The 19,365-nt window shown below is 45.1% G+C and overlaps 1 protein-coding gene and 1 long non-coding RNA gene across 14 annotated transcripts in view; both read left to right on the top strand.

Moving 5' to 3' along the window:
• Positions 1 to 19,365, top strand: part of Camta1 (calmodulin binding transcription activator 1) — an 857,753-nt gene that overhangs the window by 82,373 nt on the left and 756,015 nt on the right. The gene's annotated exons all lie outside the window — the stretch shown is intronic.
• On the top strand, positions 73 to 12,138 carry LOC128097137 (uncharacterized). Its single transcript, XR_008213787.1, has 2 exons — positions 73 to 252; positions 10,454 to 12,138. It is a non-coding gene; the product is annotated as an uncharacterized LOC128097137 (long non-coding RNA).

Here is a 19,365-nt window from a genome sequence, read left to right on the forward strand (position 1 = left end):
CCTATTCCCGAGTTTGCTTCCTCTTTAAATGGGGTGTCAGTCATAGCACCCACTCACAGGATCATGGTGAGTCCTAGCAGAGTCGCTGTGTGTGAGGTCTGTAGAGGAGCACTAAGTGCAGTGTGGCCAGATCTGCATACCATGAGTAGTGCATGCACCTCAAGCAAAGTGAACTCTAGCCCTTCCTACTTCAGTCTTTTAGCACTGACTTAGAGACCCTTGGATGCCTAGAGAGGATCTACAGAGCATGTGGTAAGTAAGACATCTGTAGCAGATGCAAACTCCGGGCAGAGCTACACGGCCTCCTAGTCTTACAGTGAGAAAGTCCAGCCACCAGGAGCTGCCTCACCTGCTGCTGTTACTTTTTTTTTTTTTGCATTTTTTTAAAGGTTTATTTGTTTACCTAGTTTTGACTTTGGAGGCAAAAGGAAAGAGACTGAAGAGAGAACGTCACCGCTTGCCTCTTTAGCCGGACTCACCCTTCACGCTACTCTGGTAAAACCCTGCAGCTAGCTTTTAGGGAGTCAAAGTGTTGAGCTGCCTAGTGTTTCCCTCAGCTGCAGGAGGCTTCAGTGTCCTCTTGAGTAAAGGGGAAGTGACCTCACTGTCACCATGTGCATGAGAATATGTATCAGGTGTTCTTCCCAGTGCTTTTTACACATTTTAAGTGTCCATATTTACCCAGGAGGTGGGGAGACCTGCATGAGCACACTGATGCTCAGGTAGGTTTAATAGACTCTCCAGGCTCACACTTCATTATGCTGTAGGTCTTGCACTTGAGACTAGGTTTCATGGGTTTCACTGACACTGCCTTATGCAAGACAGTTCTGCCATTTGACTGCAGGAATCAGCTGTGTGCATTCTCTTCCCTCAGTCATCAGACAGAGACGTAACAGTACTAAGCTTAGTAAAAAGTGACTGATAACAGTGGCTTCTTTAGTCCTGGCTGTGGATATGGAGCCCCTTACATAGGTGGTTAAAAACTTGCATCACTGGCCAACTCCATGGTTCTGATCTTTTACTAGCTGAGAACCATTGATCAATAGGGTTCAGAAATCCTGGAAGTTTATTTTATAAACAAGAAAAAAAGCAGGTAAATCATGTGTACACATAGAAATGTGTCTTTCTGGGGTATGTATGGGTCAGAGCTGTTACTTCCACAGCAGGTTACACTGCAAACTGAATGGGTCTCTCCAGGCTGACTGCGTACATCTACTACTAACCAGTACCTACAGGCCCAGCCACCGCTCTACACAGCCATCCTGAGTGAAAATCAGCTGTCACAAAAGCCAGGCTTGTGCTTCCCTTATGAGGTTCAGGAAGTAGAGGGCTCTTGTTCTATTTCTGTTGCTGTAATTGAAGAACAGAAAACTGACTGAAAGCAACTTAGAGGGAGAAAGGGTTTATTTTAGCTCAAATTTCCCAGTTACAGTCCATCACTGTGGGGAAGTCACAGCAGAGCTTGAGACAGCTGGTCACATCATATCCTCACTGGAGCAGAGAACCACAAACACATGTGTACTTAAGCTAACTTTCTATACTCACAAAATCAGGGAATGGAGCTGCCCACTTGGAGACTGGATCTTTCCATATCAGTTAAGGCAGTCCAGACAATTGCTGAGGGACATGCCTACAGGACAGCTTGGGCTAAATAGTCCTCATTGAGATCATTCTCCCAGCTGCTAGGTTGTATCAGACAGTTAGAACTAAGTACACAGGGCCTTTCCTGCTTTCTCAGTCTGTCACCTTCTTTCCTCTGTCTCTTGTGCATTTAGTTTTCCTTTCTCTTTCCTTCCTCTATAGCTCTGACACCACCCCCAACCCTGATGTTCACAGTGTATCTGTCATCACAGTGTAATATGCTTACAAATCTTCAAGGGGCCTAGCACATAGTAGCTGTTCAAATGGGCTTTTAAAATTGGTCTTGATATCTGTTTTGGAGTAGGTGCCACCCCTCATTAGCCTGAACACTGTTAGGCTTCATTTGTGACTATCTGTCCTGATTTGGTTCATCTCAAGGGTTTAAGTAATTTTGCCACGTGGGCTTCAGTAGGCCAAGGGTTTAAATCACCAAGCAGTGCAGGTTAGGCACTAGGACAGGCTGGGGTTGTCTTGGAGAGGATTTTTGCCTTGGGCCTCTTCATGGCTGCTGTGTAAGCTTTTAAACTGTGTGTGGGTGGTCACTGTTGAACCCCTTGATTTTGGTGATGGGGAATCTGCTCCTGAGAGGGAAGGGCTTCAGATCTGCTGCCTGTCACATGTCCTGTGTAAGGGTGGAACAGCAAATATGGCAGTACAGAAGCTTGCCCTTAACTACCTTCCTCCAGCAGTGTTGGTGGGGCTGTTAGAGCAGTCTTTCGCTTCCTCTCCACAAGAGCGAGTGCTATATAAGGTTAGGGTGACTCTGAGTCTCCAAATCTGTGCAGTTTGGCCTGGGTGCCACCTGGTGGCCTTTGAGGTCCTTCTGATGACCTTTGCTCTTGTGGCTTCTCTGGAGAGTAGGATACACACAGTGGGGGTGTGGGAAGTGCTTTGTCATTCTCCACAAAGGTCTGTCCAAGCCAAAGGGAGTTGATGAAGAAGATGGCATCAGAATTGCTGCTAGGCAGGATGTCATGGAAGCAGCACCCTGTAGTTCTAGTCCCCATTTACTCATTCTCCCATGAAATGATGGCCATGGTCCCATGGAAGTGGCTCAGCCTTACTTCCGGTCCTTTTCTTGGCTTCTTTTTTCTTTCCAAAGATAGTGCCAAGAGGATAGAGCAAGGAACAAGTGAACTTCGTGGCCCAGGTCTGTCTCTGGGTCTCCCCTGCTGGGCTCTGGTTCCCCTCAGGCCTCTGGCACATGTCTTGTACATAGTAGACGCTCAGCGAATGCTAACTCTTCATTTCCCATTAGCTCAGGTAATTAAGAGCAGGAGCTGAAAGACTGCATGTATCTGTGCAGAGATATATCTGTAATTAAAGTTTTAATTAAAGAAATACCAGACCAGGCAGATGGTTCTTATCCCTGCATCCTATAAACCTAAGAGCTGTGTCTTCTCGATCTTGCAGACAAAGGCAAGAGCAGCAGCCTCCATAGTGGTCCAGAGGGGAGAGGCAGTTTCACTAGCTGGCCATAATCTAATTTTGGCAGCACTCTATGTGATGACACATCTGGGGGTCATCCTTGCAGTCTGATACGGAAAGACAATACATCAAAGGTGCTCCTGACCAAAGCTTTTAAGCCTCAAGTCAAGGGCATTACCGCAGCCCAGCTGGTAGCTCACAAGGTGTGTGGTTTTGTGCCGGGTTACAAAAGCTGACAGAGTGTTATTTAGGAACATCAGCTAAATACAGTTGAAAGTAGAGCAGCAGCATCCTGATGCTTCAGGTGTTGCCACTGTAAAGCAGTGCAGAATTGAGATGTGACTTGTACCTGCCTGCCTCACAGTAGTCCTCTGCTATGTTGTGGTGACCTTAATGGTCAGTCAGGTGCAGAATTTAAAAAACACAACAACCACAAGAGCTAACAGAAGGGACCTCTCTAGACCTTACCACTTTTCAGGACCTCCCAGTGACCTCCAGCCACTTTTTCTACTCCCATCACCATCTTCAGGAAGCCAGAACAGTATAGGGAAACAGTCAGGCCGTGCGTGCATGGGGTGCATTGGCATCTCTCTCGCTGTGACCTCCTGGGCCTCTGCTCTCAAGTTGAACTTGGTCTGGCACACAGGGTTGAAGGCATTCAGGGCAGGTGTAGCAGCAATTCTGCAACGTTGTACTGATGCTTCGTTTGCTCTTTTCAGCAGAACAGTCCTGAAGACACCCTTGTGTTTCATAGGGGAGCAGTTAGTTCAGAGGTTAGGAGCCAAGTCCTGCCTCCTTTGCTGAGCACTGAGTCACTTCCATTTCGACATTCCTTCTCTATGGCTTTTTTTTTTTTTTTTGGTTTTTCGAGACAGGGTTTCTCTGTGTAGCTTTGCGCCTTTCCTGGGACTCACTTGGTAGCCCAGGCTGGCCTCGAACTCACAGAGATCCGCCTGGCTCTGCCTCCCGAGTGCTGGGATTAAAGGCGTGCGCCACCACCGCCCGGCTCTCTATGGCTTTTAAAGGCAACCAATCTTTCCCTGGAAAGAGCCTGTATTATTACAGGATAGTAGATCTTGGAACTAATTTAACCCATCAATACCATCTGTAAATCCAGGCTCAGTTAGTCTGGGAGGAATACACATGTATAGGTGTGAGATAGGCCAGACTCAAGGGACTTGGTACGTCCTTTGAGCAGTCTTTGTTTCAAGACTGCTTAGAAATGCATCTACCTCTGCTTGGGCTTGGGAGACTTCAGTATTTGGTGAGCTGTTCTGTGATCTTAGTTCGGGGAAAGTGCTTTGAATAGTCATGGTGGTATCCAGAAAATGCCATGTGATCTGAATGCAGTGTAGTGCTAGTGATTCCAGTAAGCATTGAACATGTGCAAATTTGGACCTGACAGACTGAAATCTATTTTTTTCTGTCATTTGTTTTGAGACCTAAACTTTTTTTTTTGAGGGGGGGGGGTAACTTTTGAGAAAATAATCTGAGATTGTAGGAGACTTCTAGCTTGTACAATTAAACTCTTTTTGCTCAGAAAGTGGTACGTGTGACTTGCTTCAGGTAGCAAAGAGACTATTTATTCAGGAAGGCACAACATCTACAAAACTACCCCGAATGGTGTGCTTTTTTTTTTTTTTTTTTTGAGCGGGTGGATAGTTTCACTCTGTAGTCTGAGCTGATACTCGTACCCATGCACCCACTCTAGCCTCCTGAATGTTAGTTAGGATTACAAGCAAGAACCAAGTACCAAGCCCAGTACCTACTCTTTCTGGCGTAGATTGGGAGAAAACTTTTGTGCTCTACCTCCAAAGTGACTAATGTCTAGTATTTATCCATTTGTTCCTTTAAGCTCCTATCAGATGTCTTGGTGCTTGGAATGAAGCAGTAAACAAGCACAGCCTTCCTCTTGAAGTCCTTTGCTGGTTGGGAAAGAGCAACAAGGAACAAAAACCAAGAGCCAGTAACTTGAGTGTTTATATGTGACAGACAGTCCATGTATTAACTCAGGGACACTCCTGACCCCAGACTGCAGGATAGTATATCCCACTTTGTTCCCAGATCCGTAGATGAGGAGACCAGGGTACCACAGAATTCGCTTGCTTCACCTCACTTGAGTAAGCAGTACTGTTGGCATTCCATCCTAGCCTTTCTGACTCCAGATTTTGTGTTAATGAAGCTGCCTGACCAGTTTATTTCTAATAATTAGTGGTAACAGGTTGATCCAGTGAGGTGAGCGTTGTCAGGTGGCCCCAGGGTCAGAGAGTGCTCTTGCACACACTCTTTTCAGGTGTGACTTGAACAGGTATCTCCCTTTCGGTGATGGGAAAGATGTGACATAGTGAGCCATGGAGAGATCTAGAGTGAAAATATCCCAAGTAGGTAGGACAGCCCAAAGCAGAGGCCCTACAATATGTGCAGGGCTGGAACAGAGAGGAGAGAGCTGGAAGGACAGATAGAGGCTGCTGCTGTCCAGAGAGAGCCAGAGCCACAGGGTAGGGTAGGGCAGGACAGAGACCAGTAGTAGCATCCTGGGAGGTTTTTGTAGGTCACAGGTAAAGCTTTTTTTTATTTTTTTATTTTTTTTATTTTTATTTTTTTTTTGGTGTTTCGAGACAGGGTTTCTCTGTGTAGCTTTGTGCCTTTCCTGGAACTCGCTTTGGAGACCAGGCTGGCCTTGAACTCACAGAGATCCGCCTGGCTCTGCCTCCCGAGTGCTGGGATTAAAGGCGTGCGCCACCACCGCCCGGCAAAGCTTTTTTTTAAAAGACAGGGTCTCACCTATGTAGTCTAGGCTAGCCTGCAACTTACTGGATAGTCCCAGTCTGGCCTCAAATGCTCTATTCTCTTGCCTCAGCTTCCCGAGTTCTGGGATTACAAGTATGTAGCACCATACCTGGCTAAGGCCTTTTGATTTTGCTAAACGAGGGGAAGCCATCCAAGATATATGTGTGTGTGTGTGTGTGTGTGTGTGTGTGTGTGTGTGTGTGTGTGTGTGTGTGTGTTTTTAAGAAGGAGAGAAACAGGAAAAGGACTCTTCAAGGTCTCAGGAGATGGCTCAGTGGGTAAAATACTTGATGAATCCAGATTCTCTGTAATTCCAGTGCCAGGGAAGTGGTAGATGGGCAGATCCCTAGAGCACATGGGCCAGGCGATATAGCTGGAAAAGTGAGCTCCAGGTTTAGTGAGAGATCCTGTTTCAAAAACCAGGGTGGTGAGCAACCAAAGTGGACACCTGATGCCAACCTCTGCCTTCACCTGCACGTGCACACCCATCTCTCTGTCTGTCCATCTCTCTCTCTCCAGAGTTTAGGGCAGGGTCCACATACAGTATCCTACTACTGCTCATTTTGGTATAGACAGCATGATTGGAATGCTGTTTACTTTTTGTTTGTTTATTTTGTTTTCAAGAAGGGTTTCTCTGTGTAGCTTTGTGCCTTTCCTGGAACTCACTCTGTAGCCCAGGCTGGCCTTGAACTTCACAGAGATCCATCTGGCTCTGCCTCCTGAGTGCTAGGATTAAAGACGTGCGCAAGCACCGCCTAGCCAACTGTTTACATTTTTTAATAATGGGATGAAGAACATGAGTGATAATCTTGCACATTACAGTTCAGGTTAGCATCTGGTTGTAGTTCTGTTGGAAGAGAACCCCATTAGTTCTTCATTCTTCTCAACCACACAGTGAGTAGCAGAGCATCTCTCATGAAGGACTGTCTGAGGCTATCTTTGAGTTGCGTAGTCCAGTCCAGCAGACCATGTAGCTGCCTTGGGCCCTTTTTGGAAAGCACCACTATTCGCTGGCTTAAGGAGACAGGGTGGAAGCAGGCAGCCTAGTAAGGCAAGAGCTGAAAGTGGCTTAGACAGATGTCGTCAGGAGTGATTGGGTGTGGGGTGTTTTTCAGCAAGAGCTGATACATGAGATTCTCATGAGGTTGATATCAGTGCTGGGCACAGAGAAACAGGAAAAATCCGGTTCCCTGAACTGGAAAGACTGTAGGAATGGCAGGCTAGGGAGGAGAGGAAGGAGAGCGCCTGGGTTGTGTTTTTGGACACATTGGCCTTTAAGATGTCTGCTGTAGGTGTTGGATACAAAGTCATGTGTCAGTCTAACTCGGAGGAGAGGCCTAGGCTAGAGCTAGGCATGGGAGCAGTATTAGCATTTTAATATTGCCCAGAAGTGATGAGACCGTAGAGAGGGGAGTCCTACAGGGAGGAAACATGGGTGGAGAGGTCTGAGCATGGAGCCCAGGGCCACCCAGTTTAAGGAGAAGGAGGGAGAGTGAAGAAGCAAGTGGAGAAGGCACCCGAGGAGACAGGCCTTAGAAGCAGTGTGGTCACCTGTCAGATTCTGCTAAGCATCAAGCAGGACACCACTGGGGAGTCACTGGTGGTAGTGGAGCTTGTGTGGCTTGTCAGGACCTGGAGGGAAACTCCAGTACCAGCAGCTTCAGATGAAAGTAAGAGGCTAGAAAGTTAGAGTTCTGTTTTCAGGAGCCATGTGCAGGCCAGGCCAGGACTGGAATAGAACTGGCTGTTGTCAGTGAGTTCAGTGAAGGAGCTGAATGGTGTGTACTAAAGAGCTCACATGGGGATGGACTATGTGAGGTGTGCCAGGCAGAGAGCTGAAAAGGAATTCTTGGTTCAGTGATTAAGAAGTAGGAGCCTGGGATTGCTGGAGTTAGATGGTACCCAGAGTGGAAGTGCTTGAAGCTGAAACTCTGGAGGGGTTATTGTACCCACGTAGACCTAGGGCAGACTGTCTACCAGCAGTGGCAAGGGAGCTGGTTTTGAAAGGTCAGAATGAAATGAGCCTTACTAGATTGCACTCTTTCACCTGGTATATTGTGAACATATGTGAACATGCACCACAAAGATTGTCAGGATACAGTGCTGTTTGGGGTACAGTCTTTGAAGTTGGTGTTTATTGTGTACTTCGGGCACACCTCACTCCAGTAGGGTCACGTTTCAGGTGCCCAGGAAGCTCTTGGCTACCACACTGGTCAGCGAAGCTCTGCAGCTGACCATGAAGTGCAGTCCAGCCTCAAGGGACAGAGAAACCTGGGTTCATGAAGAGCTGGCTGGGTGGCTGAATCCATTAGCTTCTTTCAGGTTGTGAGGCAAGAGAGGCTCTAGAGCCAGGTTTTAGTGGTCCTTTTTAAGCTGCCGTGGGGTGAGTCTGAGCATTTGGATCTGAGGACTGCTCTTCCTCACTGAAGTCCCAGGGTTGGAGCAGGAGTTCTCAGTAATTCCAGAGGCATAGGCCATCGTTTCTGTAGGATCTTCCTCACATGGCAGTGTTCTGATGCCCTCTGTCTGCTTTCATTCAGGCAAGGAGTAGCTAATAAAGGTGTTGCCCCTGTGAATGTTTCAGACAGTTCTTGTCTTTATTTCCATGTATCTTTAGATGCTGATCTTTATTTTGGTGTAATCCTCAAATCCTTCAGATTCTGTTAGTAATACTTAGCTCAACAATCTTGAAGGTGTTGGAATCCCCACAGAAGCCGACTTTGAGTAGCTTCAGGGCATTTCTGTGTGATACAGACAGCAGTGTGCACACTCTCCTGCCCTCCCTGGTCCCCTTGACAAAGCCCAAGCCAGCGTTTGCCATGCAGCTTAACTATATATAGTTCATATCTGCACATGCACAGATAGGTGTTTGTAGATACGTATGCTGGCTTTGACCATATTGAATCTTTGAAGATTAATAAAACGCAATTCAATCTAGAAACTTATTTTTTAGCCTTAAAGACCGGGGGAAGGTAAGATAGTTTGCAGGGATAGAGAGGAACACTGGCTCACTTCTGCCATTCTCTCTTTTCATGCAGACTATTAATGCAAACTTAGTCTGAGTCCCAAGAGAAAGCTGGATGGTGCCCTGATTCCATGCCCTTATCAAATCTAAGTTTACTTTAGGGTCCCCTTTTGTTTTTTCTCTACAATAGTAAGATTAACCAGGAATTCCTGTCAAGATCATCTGAGCACAGGTATTTATAAAGAGCCCATTTTGAGCCCTGTGTGTTGTGTGGTTTTTTTAATAGCAACTGGTATCAAAAGAGAAGGAGGGCTACAACTGGTCTATAGCCTATCAGGGCCCAGGCTGTCAGTTGAGAACTTTTTTTTTCCTTTTTTCTTTTCCCCCTTAAATGTATTCTTGCATTTGAAAGCAGGGGGGTGGGGGTGTGTGTGCAGCTCAAGAACCTTGTTTTAGAAATAATGAAACTTACTCCTATGTAAGCTTTCTCAGACTCCTTACCCTAATGAGAGCATCTGAGGAGAAGGGTGTGGGTACCAAGAGCCAGCTGGAATAAGATATTAGGTGGCCATTAATGTCTGGCTTCGCTGCAGCTTATTTAGGGTTTCTTCACCACCAAGTGGTGTTTTGCTTACAGACTGACTCATGGCTTTGTGCATGAATCTTACGAGAAGTGGACTTGAATGGGTCCCAACAAAAGAGGGGCTGTCTATCATGTCACTTGTAAATCATAGCATGGCCGTGGAAGATAACCAGAGGCTTACGTTTTGAAGACAGTGTTAGCACAATTACTTAATTGGTGTGCATGGAATTGTAGTCTCATTGAAAGTGAAGGTCAGTTTGTCCAGACTAGGAAAGTGAGTGTTTGATCCTTGCCCGCTGTATTTAATTTAGATCTGGGTTACTAGAGTTCTTGAAAAAAAATAAAATAAAATAAAAAGGAAGAAAGAAAAGAAACCAAAGAAATCCAAGGTATAACATTTAAACTAGTGATTTATTTATTTTGAAAATTTGCTGCTGGCCCTTAAGGCTTGACTAATATAGCAAGTATCGCCATACCCAAAGCAGTGTTTGGTCTTCCTTAGGCAGGCACCTACCCGTTCCTTGTCTTGATCAGAGAGTCCACATACACACATAAAACCAAACCCACAGGCCTGACCCATTACACTGTGCCCCCACCCAGCTACACCTTGCTTGCCCCTTGACTCCTCCCCACACTCTCTAACACTTCTGTTTTGCCCTCTGGTCCATGAACCAGCTCAAGCCACCTCCTCTCAGACTCTAGCTGGGATTCCCTTCTCATAAACCCTTTTCTTGGGCTTTGTTCAGTACAATTGACTCCAGTTCACTGTTCTCACAGGTGTGGCACCCCTGTGTCTATATGAGAGTCCTTGGCACAGTGTATTGTCACAATCTCTTTCACGATTGAGTTAGGAGCTCTCTGGGGGCTGGTGCTAGGCCTCCTTATTTCGATGCGTAGAGTCCATCCCCTCACTAGCATGTGGTGTGAGTGAATGAATCAGGGTGGGTGGTGGGAGAAGTGCTGGTGGGGTAAGGTACGCTCAGGTTAAAAGGGTAAACTTAACTGTTTGGAGAAGAGAAGAATAAATGCTGTTTTTGTTCATGCAGGTCTTAAAATTTTGGTAGCAGAAAGCAAAGGTGCAGAGAGCAATGGAAACAAGTCAGAAGCTGCTGTCTGATTCCAGAGATGTCCACACTTTATGACATGTGATTTATGTTGAAATCTTCAATTTATCCTGATATCTCAAATTGCTAATTTAGTGCACTAACACCTGGGGAAATAGGTCATGAGGACTGCAGACCTGCAGAAGGCCACAGATCCTCTTCACAATGTAACCTATTGCTGTCATACTCTAGACCTATGAAGTGCTGAGCATAGCCTGGTGCTATGGGCCTTTTACTCCCCCTCAAACCCTGAACTACAGTCCTGTTTGCATTGTGCTAATCTGAGGACTGGGAAGTAGTCAGGCGACTTCCACTCTATATGCATCCACTCCCCTGCATGACTTGTAAGCCTAGTGGTCCTGCTGCCTGCCTGCCCCTCCTCCTGCCCACTGTAACACCTGAGAGAGGGAGGTAGAGACTTCTGTGGCTTCCCTTCTGCAACTTTGTTCTTTGGGGTAGTTTCAGGGCCTCAGTGGAAGTCACTAGCAGCTTGTTAAGATCTTCCATTGATTAGGAAGTGTCCTTCACTTACAGCCCTCAGCATCCCTTTGAAGTATTCTTATTTTTCTAACCTGGGAAACTGGCCTGTGGTGACCAGTTGGAAGTGCTGGAGTTAAGTCAGCCTTCTCAGTGCTTTGTGCCACAGACAGACTCCAGCAAGGCAGCCTCTCCAAGTATTGTCTGTTCTATCAATATGTACTTAGACACATTAATCCAAATTAGAGAACTGATTGTACCTAATGGCTCCCCTGGGATGCCATGTCAGAAAAAAAACAAAAACTGAAGGAGTATGTTGAATATGCGGAGTAAGTAAAAAAATTATTGTAAAATTAGTGTTAATTGAGCTTGGACCTTGATCATCTTTGTGCTTTCAATTTTTAATTTGATTCTTTAAAACAGTTCTGCCTTTCAAAGATAGAGCCTAATAAAAGTTATACTGTAACATTGCCAAAAAGACATTTTATACAAGACCCAATTTTGAATTATCTTAGAGAAATAGGTTATGTGTGGGGTAGACACATGTACAAATACACACTCATAAGTGTGTTTAAAATACATTGTAGTTGTCCTTTATCCACATGTTTTCTCTCTCTGCCTCTGGAAGTGGGGCACATTTTCTTCAGTTAAAAACAGAAATAGAAGCGACGGTCTTGACCCATTTTACACCTGTTTATTTCAGGCTCTCACCACACACTTGTTCATGGGCGCAGCAAGAAGAGGGACCCACAGAGCTGGAGCCGTGAGGGCTGACACATTGGGAGGAAGCTGGCAGAGCGCATAGGGAGAGCTTTCCATCCTGCCAGCTCCGTATCTGCTTGAAGACAGTTCTATTAGTGAATTAATTGTACTTTAAACCCAAGATTATATGAGTTGAATGTTACTAGAAATGAAGTAGATTCATCCAGAGTGACTGTGAAAGAGTACAGCTGCTGTTGTGTGCTCCCTGGTTCTAGTGTCCTTTTTGCTCCCAGCAAACTTCCCATTCACCCAGCAATGACCTGTTTGTGTTGATTACTGCCTCCCAAAAGAATGGAAGCTCCATGAGAGCAGGGCCTCTGTGTTGTCTCCTCTGTTTCCAGCACGTAGGGCAGCCTGGCCTGGCATATCAATAAATGCTGTTCAGTGAACTAGTGGGTCACTGGTGTTGCGTCCTTTCTCAGTCTTCTCCTTTGACTTGCTGTTTATGTACTTTATGTATTTGTGTATACCTTTCAAAATTATAACATAAATAGGAAGTTTTGTTTTGCAGCTAGTTCAGCAAGATACAAGAAACCAGAGCATCCAAGATGGTGGGATTATGAATTTCTGAGCCACTTTGTTGTGGTGTCCATGCCGCCTGAATAGCAATAGACAGGGGATATCAGTTACTTCCCTGGCATGTTGTAGCATCACTCACCACCACTGAGGAGAGTCCAGGAAGAGACTCAACACACAAGAAGGTAGAAATGAGGTAGATACCCTGAATTGTCTCCTCAGTATCTAGTGATCCAATGTGTGACTGCATTCAGTCCAGTCCAGATGCTGTCTAGAGTGAGCAGGCATTGACTAGGACACGTGGAGCTGGATGGAGCTAACAAGAGGCTTTGGGCATTTCGACCCTCAGTGGACCACACACGCTTAGCTGCCTCATGAGAATTTAAGACTTAGTAATCTCAAAACTGACTTAGTCTGTGTGCTCTGTGATATTTCCATGTCGCCTAGAGCACCCAGGGGCAGTTATTAAGCATGCATGGCCGGATATGGAGAGTAACAGCAGAAGTCCTGACCCAGAAGCCTTCTTTATCCTCTGTGTATTGGCAGAGGTCACAGTACCCGATATTACTCCTGCCAACCTTGAGTTTTCGTTCTTGAACAAAGACCCAAGGGGACAGTCTCCTGTGAAGTGGGCCGATCTCAAGGTGAGTTTGTCTGTAGCATTGGCTTGTGATGAATAGTCTGCAGAAATAAAATTTCTCCAGGTGTAGAGTATCTGTCAGGTTTTGTTCATTTCATTGTAAACTTTACTTATTACACACAGGAGGAGTCAACTAAAATCATGACAAAGAACCAATTTACCTGAGTTTTATTTCACTTTGGAAGTATCCAGTACCTCTGCTCAAACCGCACTCGGTTCTTTTTAAGTAAAGCAAAGGCCAGACCTTTCTGTGCCACACAGCAAACCAAGAAACTAAAGCCTTTGGTAGTGTGATGCTGTTTGCACTAGACAAGTCACTGAGTTATCTTGAATGTAACCTTTTCTTCCTGTGGAAGTGTAAGACGTGTGAATTTTGAGGCGAGAATGTAATTGTAGAAAGTGGTTAATGAGGCAGAGCTCACAGACCCCTACTTAGAATTGTGTGGGTGCATAAATCCTGGTAGAGGGTACAGATGTAAGGAAAATTCTTGGTTGCAGTCAAGAAATGCAAGGTTGAACTTTTCACTAAAATAGAATTTTAGAACCTCTCGGGGTAAGTTGTATTTTAAATAATTTAGTTTGCTTAGAACAGCAACACAGGGCATAGTGAATACAACTACATGCTCTTTATTCTTGAAGGGTTGAAGTACAAACAAAATCATGTTTTAATCCTGCTTAATAAAGTGCACTATAATTTTGTTATGGGCAATATCTCCTTTCTAGTTCATCACAGAATGGTTTCTCAAGTTAAGAAACCCACTGGTTTCTCTTGGTTGGTGCTCCTGTTGTTTGCATGTGGAAGAAGCTACAAGCGTCTGACAAGGGTACAGCTCTCATGGGCCATGGAGGAGCAGTTCTTCATGCATTTTGAAATGTCTTCATCAGTCTGAAGATCAGATTGACTTACTGTTTACATGTGCTGATCCTGTGTGTGTGTGTGTATGAGTACCTTTAAGTTTTGTGGGGTTCAGTGAAACTTCTGATGATTGTTTAAAGTCACTGTTAAAATTGCATACTTAGCATTTATTCAAAATCCAGCTCTCAGTGTTCCTGCCGTTTAAATGACATGCCATATACTTTTGAAGAGTGAGTCCATGAGTTAGTGCCCTCTGCTGGTACACAGAGGACACCAGGCAGAGAGGGACTGACCCAAGAGCCCTGGGCTAGCTCTATATAGGGGCACTGCCTTACGATTAGTTGTTGAGTCATCTTTTCCTTCTGATTTTGAAAGTCCCCAGGTGCTGATTTATACCCACTTGAAGTTTGTCATCTTATATTTGGTGCCTGCCAGTTTCCTACCACTAAGCCTGGCCATGGAGTTGTCTTAGCAGTGGCCTCACTCAAGTTGAGAGTGATGCTCTGCGTGAGGAATGAATGTTTGAGATGTTGGCATTCAGATTTCCCAGGATGCCTCCTCACCCTGCCCTTCCAGAGGGACATTGCTGTCAATTCCTGGGTTAAGGAAAGGCCTCCTGCTAGCTTTGGGCGACTTACAGGCATGGCTTGGCCCAGGCTTGGTGAGTTGTCCTCTGGTATTTTTCACTGAGGTCCCCTGGCCAGATTCCGTTACTCTGGATTTCAGCATCAGGCAGAGCAGACACCACATCTGTCTTCAGCTCTGCATGGCCACCAGTCTGGGGAAGTGGTTCTGCCTTGTGTCCGTCTGTCAGTGAAATAGGGAGAGAACAACTTGGAGGACGATGCTAAGGGGTGAACTCAAGGGCCAAACAGATGAACTTTCCTAGATTGCTGCTAAAGGCATATTTCTTCACTGAACAGCAAGTCCTGCCTTTGGTACTCAGAAAAAAAAAAAAAAAAACAAAAACAAAAAAAAACCCCAACTCTTGTTTTTGGGTTAACTTTGTATTTAACAGCAAAGTTCCAAAGATAGGACTGAGTTTACACATAATTGGTAAGCCCTTTGATACCATTGGTTTTTTTAAAATGTGTTCCCTTTATATCGCTTCACGTGGGTCAGATTTGGTTTAGTTGCCCACTTAGCACTTTGCTAAATAGTTGCCTCTGGTCCTTGAGTTCCATTGTAGACCTGGCACTTGTCACCAAGCTACCTTCAGTTTTGACCTCATGCCATGTCTCGGGCTATTTGATGTTAGAAATATTTTCTGCGATTTTCCAGCATCTTAATGCCTAAGTATTTTTCCTATTGGTACAGTTAACTGATATGTGCAACCTAAGGAGAGACAGGGTGGTCCGTGGCGTTGTGTTTCAGCTCTGCATTTTCAAAGTCTCATAGCCGCTTCTCATACACTTAAATTGAAGGCAATGTACGTGTTTTCAAAATGAGTAATCCCCAAATGTTTCTTTAGAAGAGTAAAATCAGTTCAAACCCTTTCCTTTTAATGAACATCTAAATCCACAGTCTGCCAGCTAGCTTTAATACATATATGGAAATACATGGAAACTCCTTGCAGTTCACATACTTTAGGTTTAAGAAAGTGACATGACATGTCACTTGTCTTCATGCTGAGGAATGAGCAGGGAGAGCTTTGTCCTTTTTTCATGAACAAGATGATGTAAGATCAAGGGTTGACCTGGTTGAGGGCCACAGAGCACAGACCCTGATCCCAATCATTCCACAAGCAGCTCAGCATCCCCAGCCCACAGCTCCTGCAGCTATGCCTTTGAAAAGGCTGCTGTTCCCTTTACATTGATGAGACTCCTGGTGACCTTAGACTGGTTATTGTAAGACGAATTGCTAAACAGTTTTATTAATAAAAAACCAACAACAAACCCGGAGCTAGATACTGGGGTGAAAGCTAGAAGATCAGAGAAAAAAACAAGCCACAGCTAACCTCACCTCACCAACTACTCAGCTGATCTTGTTTCCTCAGGCTGAAAGCCTCTGAGTCCTCACCCAAATGGATCTCAGCTGCACTGCTGCTAAAAGCCTCTAGTTCCTGGTCCTCACGCCTTATGAGCTCGAGTTCCTGTTTCCTCAAACGTTATATACCTTTCTGTGCCCTGCCATGTTACTTACTGGGATTAAGGTCTGTGTCTTTCCCAAGCCACCACGCCTGGCTCTGTTCCCAGTGTGGCCTTGAATTCACAAAGATCCAGACGGATCTCTGCCCCCGAATGCTGGGATTAAAGGCGTGGGCTACCACTGCCTGATCTCTATGTTTAATATAGTGGCTGTTCTGTTCTCTGACCCCAGATAAGTTTATTGGACTGCACAAAATGTCAACCACAGGTTATGCATAATTCTTTGATGACTAGTAGACAGTTTCCTTATTCTATATCTTCATTAACTGTTATGAAGTTGATATTGTTAGGATTGAGTTAGCAATCCCCACCACCCCATGTCTTCAGAAGAGACTAGGGGTCAGGCAGCACAGACTGATTTGTGCTTTGGGCAGTGATGGCTGTGTTGCTTGCATCAGCACCATGGTGGTCTCTGGGGTAATGGGCTGCTTCTATGGTAACTACTCTGTGATCCCTGGGTTACATGAGATGAACCTTGTCAGTAGAGATGTGTAACATACAAGTGTTTTTGTTTTTGTTTTTAATAAGTGCCACTGAGCTATTTGAAAGAAATGTGATAAGGGCCAGTCCTTGAGAAGCTAGGAGAACTTCTTACGGAAACACTGGGATGCGGATGAAAATAGTAGAGCATCTCCAGAAAGAAAGTTCGCATGTATGATGGAGGCAGCCATGCTTTAGGTAAATTATAATGCCCTACCCATTCCTGTCCTATGAAAATTAAATATTGTTGTCACATGTCTTGCTCTTCTTTACTTTTGGTTGATGTCCATTTCTAAGAACATCACAGCTCAGAAGAGTCCCCTGTTCTGGTGGTTGTGGAAATAACAGATACTAGGCTGTCAAGTCTCGATTCACCACTTCGGTGAGTTTGGCAGGTGGGGTCCGTTGCTTTTCTGTTGTGCTCTTTGGAGATGTAGCTCCAGCTAGTGTTCCAGTTGCTGTGTAACTGAGGACAGTTTAGTTCTTGGTCCTCCTGCCTTCACTTCCTGAGTGCCACCATGCCTGGCCCTGTTGCTTTGCTTGCTTGCTTATTTATTTTGAGACAGTGTCGTTCTATATACCTCTGGCGAGGCTGGAATTTGACATGTAGACCAAGCCTTGAACTCAGCGATCCACCTGCCTCTACTTCCAGAGTGCTGGGATTAAAGGTATACGCCACAAAGGCCTGCTTTTCTTTTTAGTCAGTAGCAAAGGTGGCTGGCTCTACAAAGACAAATGAGTGGATTGAGATGTTTTGATCCTTTGAAAGCCTAACAGCCTCATTAAAGCTGAAAATGTGTCTGGAGTGTTGTCTTTTGTAGTCTGGCACCCATGAAGTTGTGGAGAGCTGTCCAGAGTTGATTCCCAGAGGCTGTCCTTACAATTTCTGATGTTTGTTGTGCAGATCTTGGTTGTTGGTTTGCTTGCCCTCTTCAGCTGTAGCGCTTTTAGGAAATTACAGGACATGAAACAGTCTGGCTGGAGTGAAGAGGATAGACTTTGAACTCTGTAATCCCATCAACAGGGACAGTCTCAGGCTGGTAGAATCAGGGTGCAGATGTTACTGTCATGTGCATTCCTGAGGGAGTTTTACATTACAGTGAGTTATTTTCCTCCTGAGGCCATGGTGAAAGGCAACAGTGCTTGGCTTCCTTTGGATAGTGAGCTTTCCTGTTCACCATTTGAGAGACTTTACACTTCCCTTTCTCTTGTGTTGGACTCTGTCGCCTACTGATCCTAACTAGAAGAGACATTACAATTTCAGTTTGTATAAAAAAAATCCAAGCCATCAGGCCTACTCCCTGACTAGTGAAAGACCCAGTTATCCAAATACTGAAACCACAGGTTTCTCTAAGGTACTTGTTTGTATTCCGTCTCCTTTCCCACCATGGAGAGACCAGAAAGTGAACAGAGACTCTAGTTGGAAAAGAAGATCTGAGCTGCCTGGTGCCTTGTGGCAAAGACAATTAGGCAAACAAAGCTGGGTTGATTGCTTGTGTGAAGGTTGGTGGGACATAGGATTGAGCCTGCCTTTTCAGTACCCGTGACTACCCTGCACTGGCAGAGGCCTTTAAAGTAGGTTTTGCATTTTAAGTTCAGTTTTGAGAGCCAGCCATTCACTGTGCAAGCTGAGTTGCAGGGAAATTTGTTTTAAAGATGCGAGCACCCTCTATTTCAGTGAACCCAGTAAAAATAGCATGGAATAAAATTTAATTATGCTGTACTGAATATTTCATGTGGAATTAAGGGGCAAAAGCTGCCTTTAAAAAGCATTAGGTTTGGGAAGAAGAAAGGCTTTGTGGGTTCTTTGGAAGATACTGTAATTTAAAGATTTGCTCAAATGTATTTTCCTACTTTTTGAGGCGTTTAAAGAAAGCCATCCTTCCTTTCCTAAGTTGATTCCTTCTCCAGTGTCAGCACCGCCTGGCAGTCAGTATGCTTCCATGGTGCTGATCCGATGGCCGCTTACTGTCAAATGTAAAGTAGTTTGTTTTTTAATCCTCTGATTTAGACATTTAATAGAAAGCAAATGTTTGGCTTGCTTTGGTTTCTGCTGAACCTGTATTTAAACCCACAAACAGTTTGAATAAAGTGAAGGCACCACTGGACTAGCTATTTTAAACATCTCAGGATGTAAGAATGCTAAATGGGGTTCCCTTTTAAAAATAGAAATGGCTGCTTGCATTTACATAATTACTGCTAACTAGCACAACATTTTAAACAGTGACAAACTCAAGCTAGAGAAAGTACCTGCTTTAAAAAGCCTGGTGAGAGGAAGCTAAAGTTGTTCTGTGAACACTGCTGGTGGAGGGGTTCAGAGCCAGGCTCTTGACTAAGGCAGGGAATGGTGGGAGGAGAGGGTGGCACGGCAGGGTCTGGTAGGCTGGGAGCTGGCGCTCCTACCATAACTTACAGTGTTGTGTGTGATGCACTTGAGTCTGCATTTTGCTGTTCTGGTAGCCAGTGTTAAAAGCTGTGGAGAGCTGAAATCGGTGTTGATGAAAAGAGCATGGAAGAGTATGATGATGAAGAGTAAGGTGGGCTGGAGCATACTGTAATCCCAGCACTGGGGAGACTGAGTCAGGGAGAGTGCTAATTGGAAGCCAGCCTGGGTTGTGTATGCTCTGTCTCCTAGAACACGTGGCTTACAGAAACTCATTAGTTAAAGCCAGAACTCTACGTAGCCCTGATTTTGCCTTTCTCCATCTCAAACATCTGATCCATCTGTTGGTTCTTTTATTTACTTTTTACATGGATCAGATTCCACATCTCCACTTGGGACCAGGCCTCCTTTTCTTCCTTTAGACAGCTGTTCCCATTTCCTACTTGGACTTTCTGCCTCAATTTGCCTCCCTGTGCAGCAGTCATGGTGTCTATCTAGAATTGAGAATAGCAGTCATTACTTGGAGTACCTTTGACTTGCTTTGTCATTCTCCCATCATTTGCTCACTCTGCCCTCTAGTCACCAAGGCTGCCC

Source organism: Peromyscus californicus, unplaced genomic scaffold (assembly GCF_007827085.1).
Source record: "Peromyscus californicus insignis strain IS unplaced genomic scaffold, ASM782708v3 Scaffold_5__1_contigs__length_169319896, whole genome shotgun sequence".
Classification (NCBI taxonomy): domain Eukaryota; kingdom Metazoa; phylum Chordata; class Mammalia; order Rodentia; family Cricetidae; genus Peromyscus; species Peromyscus californicus.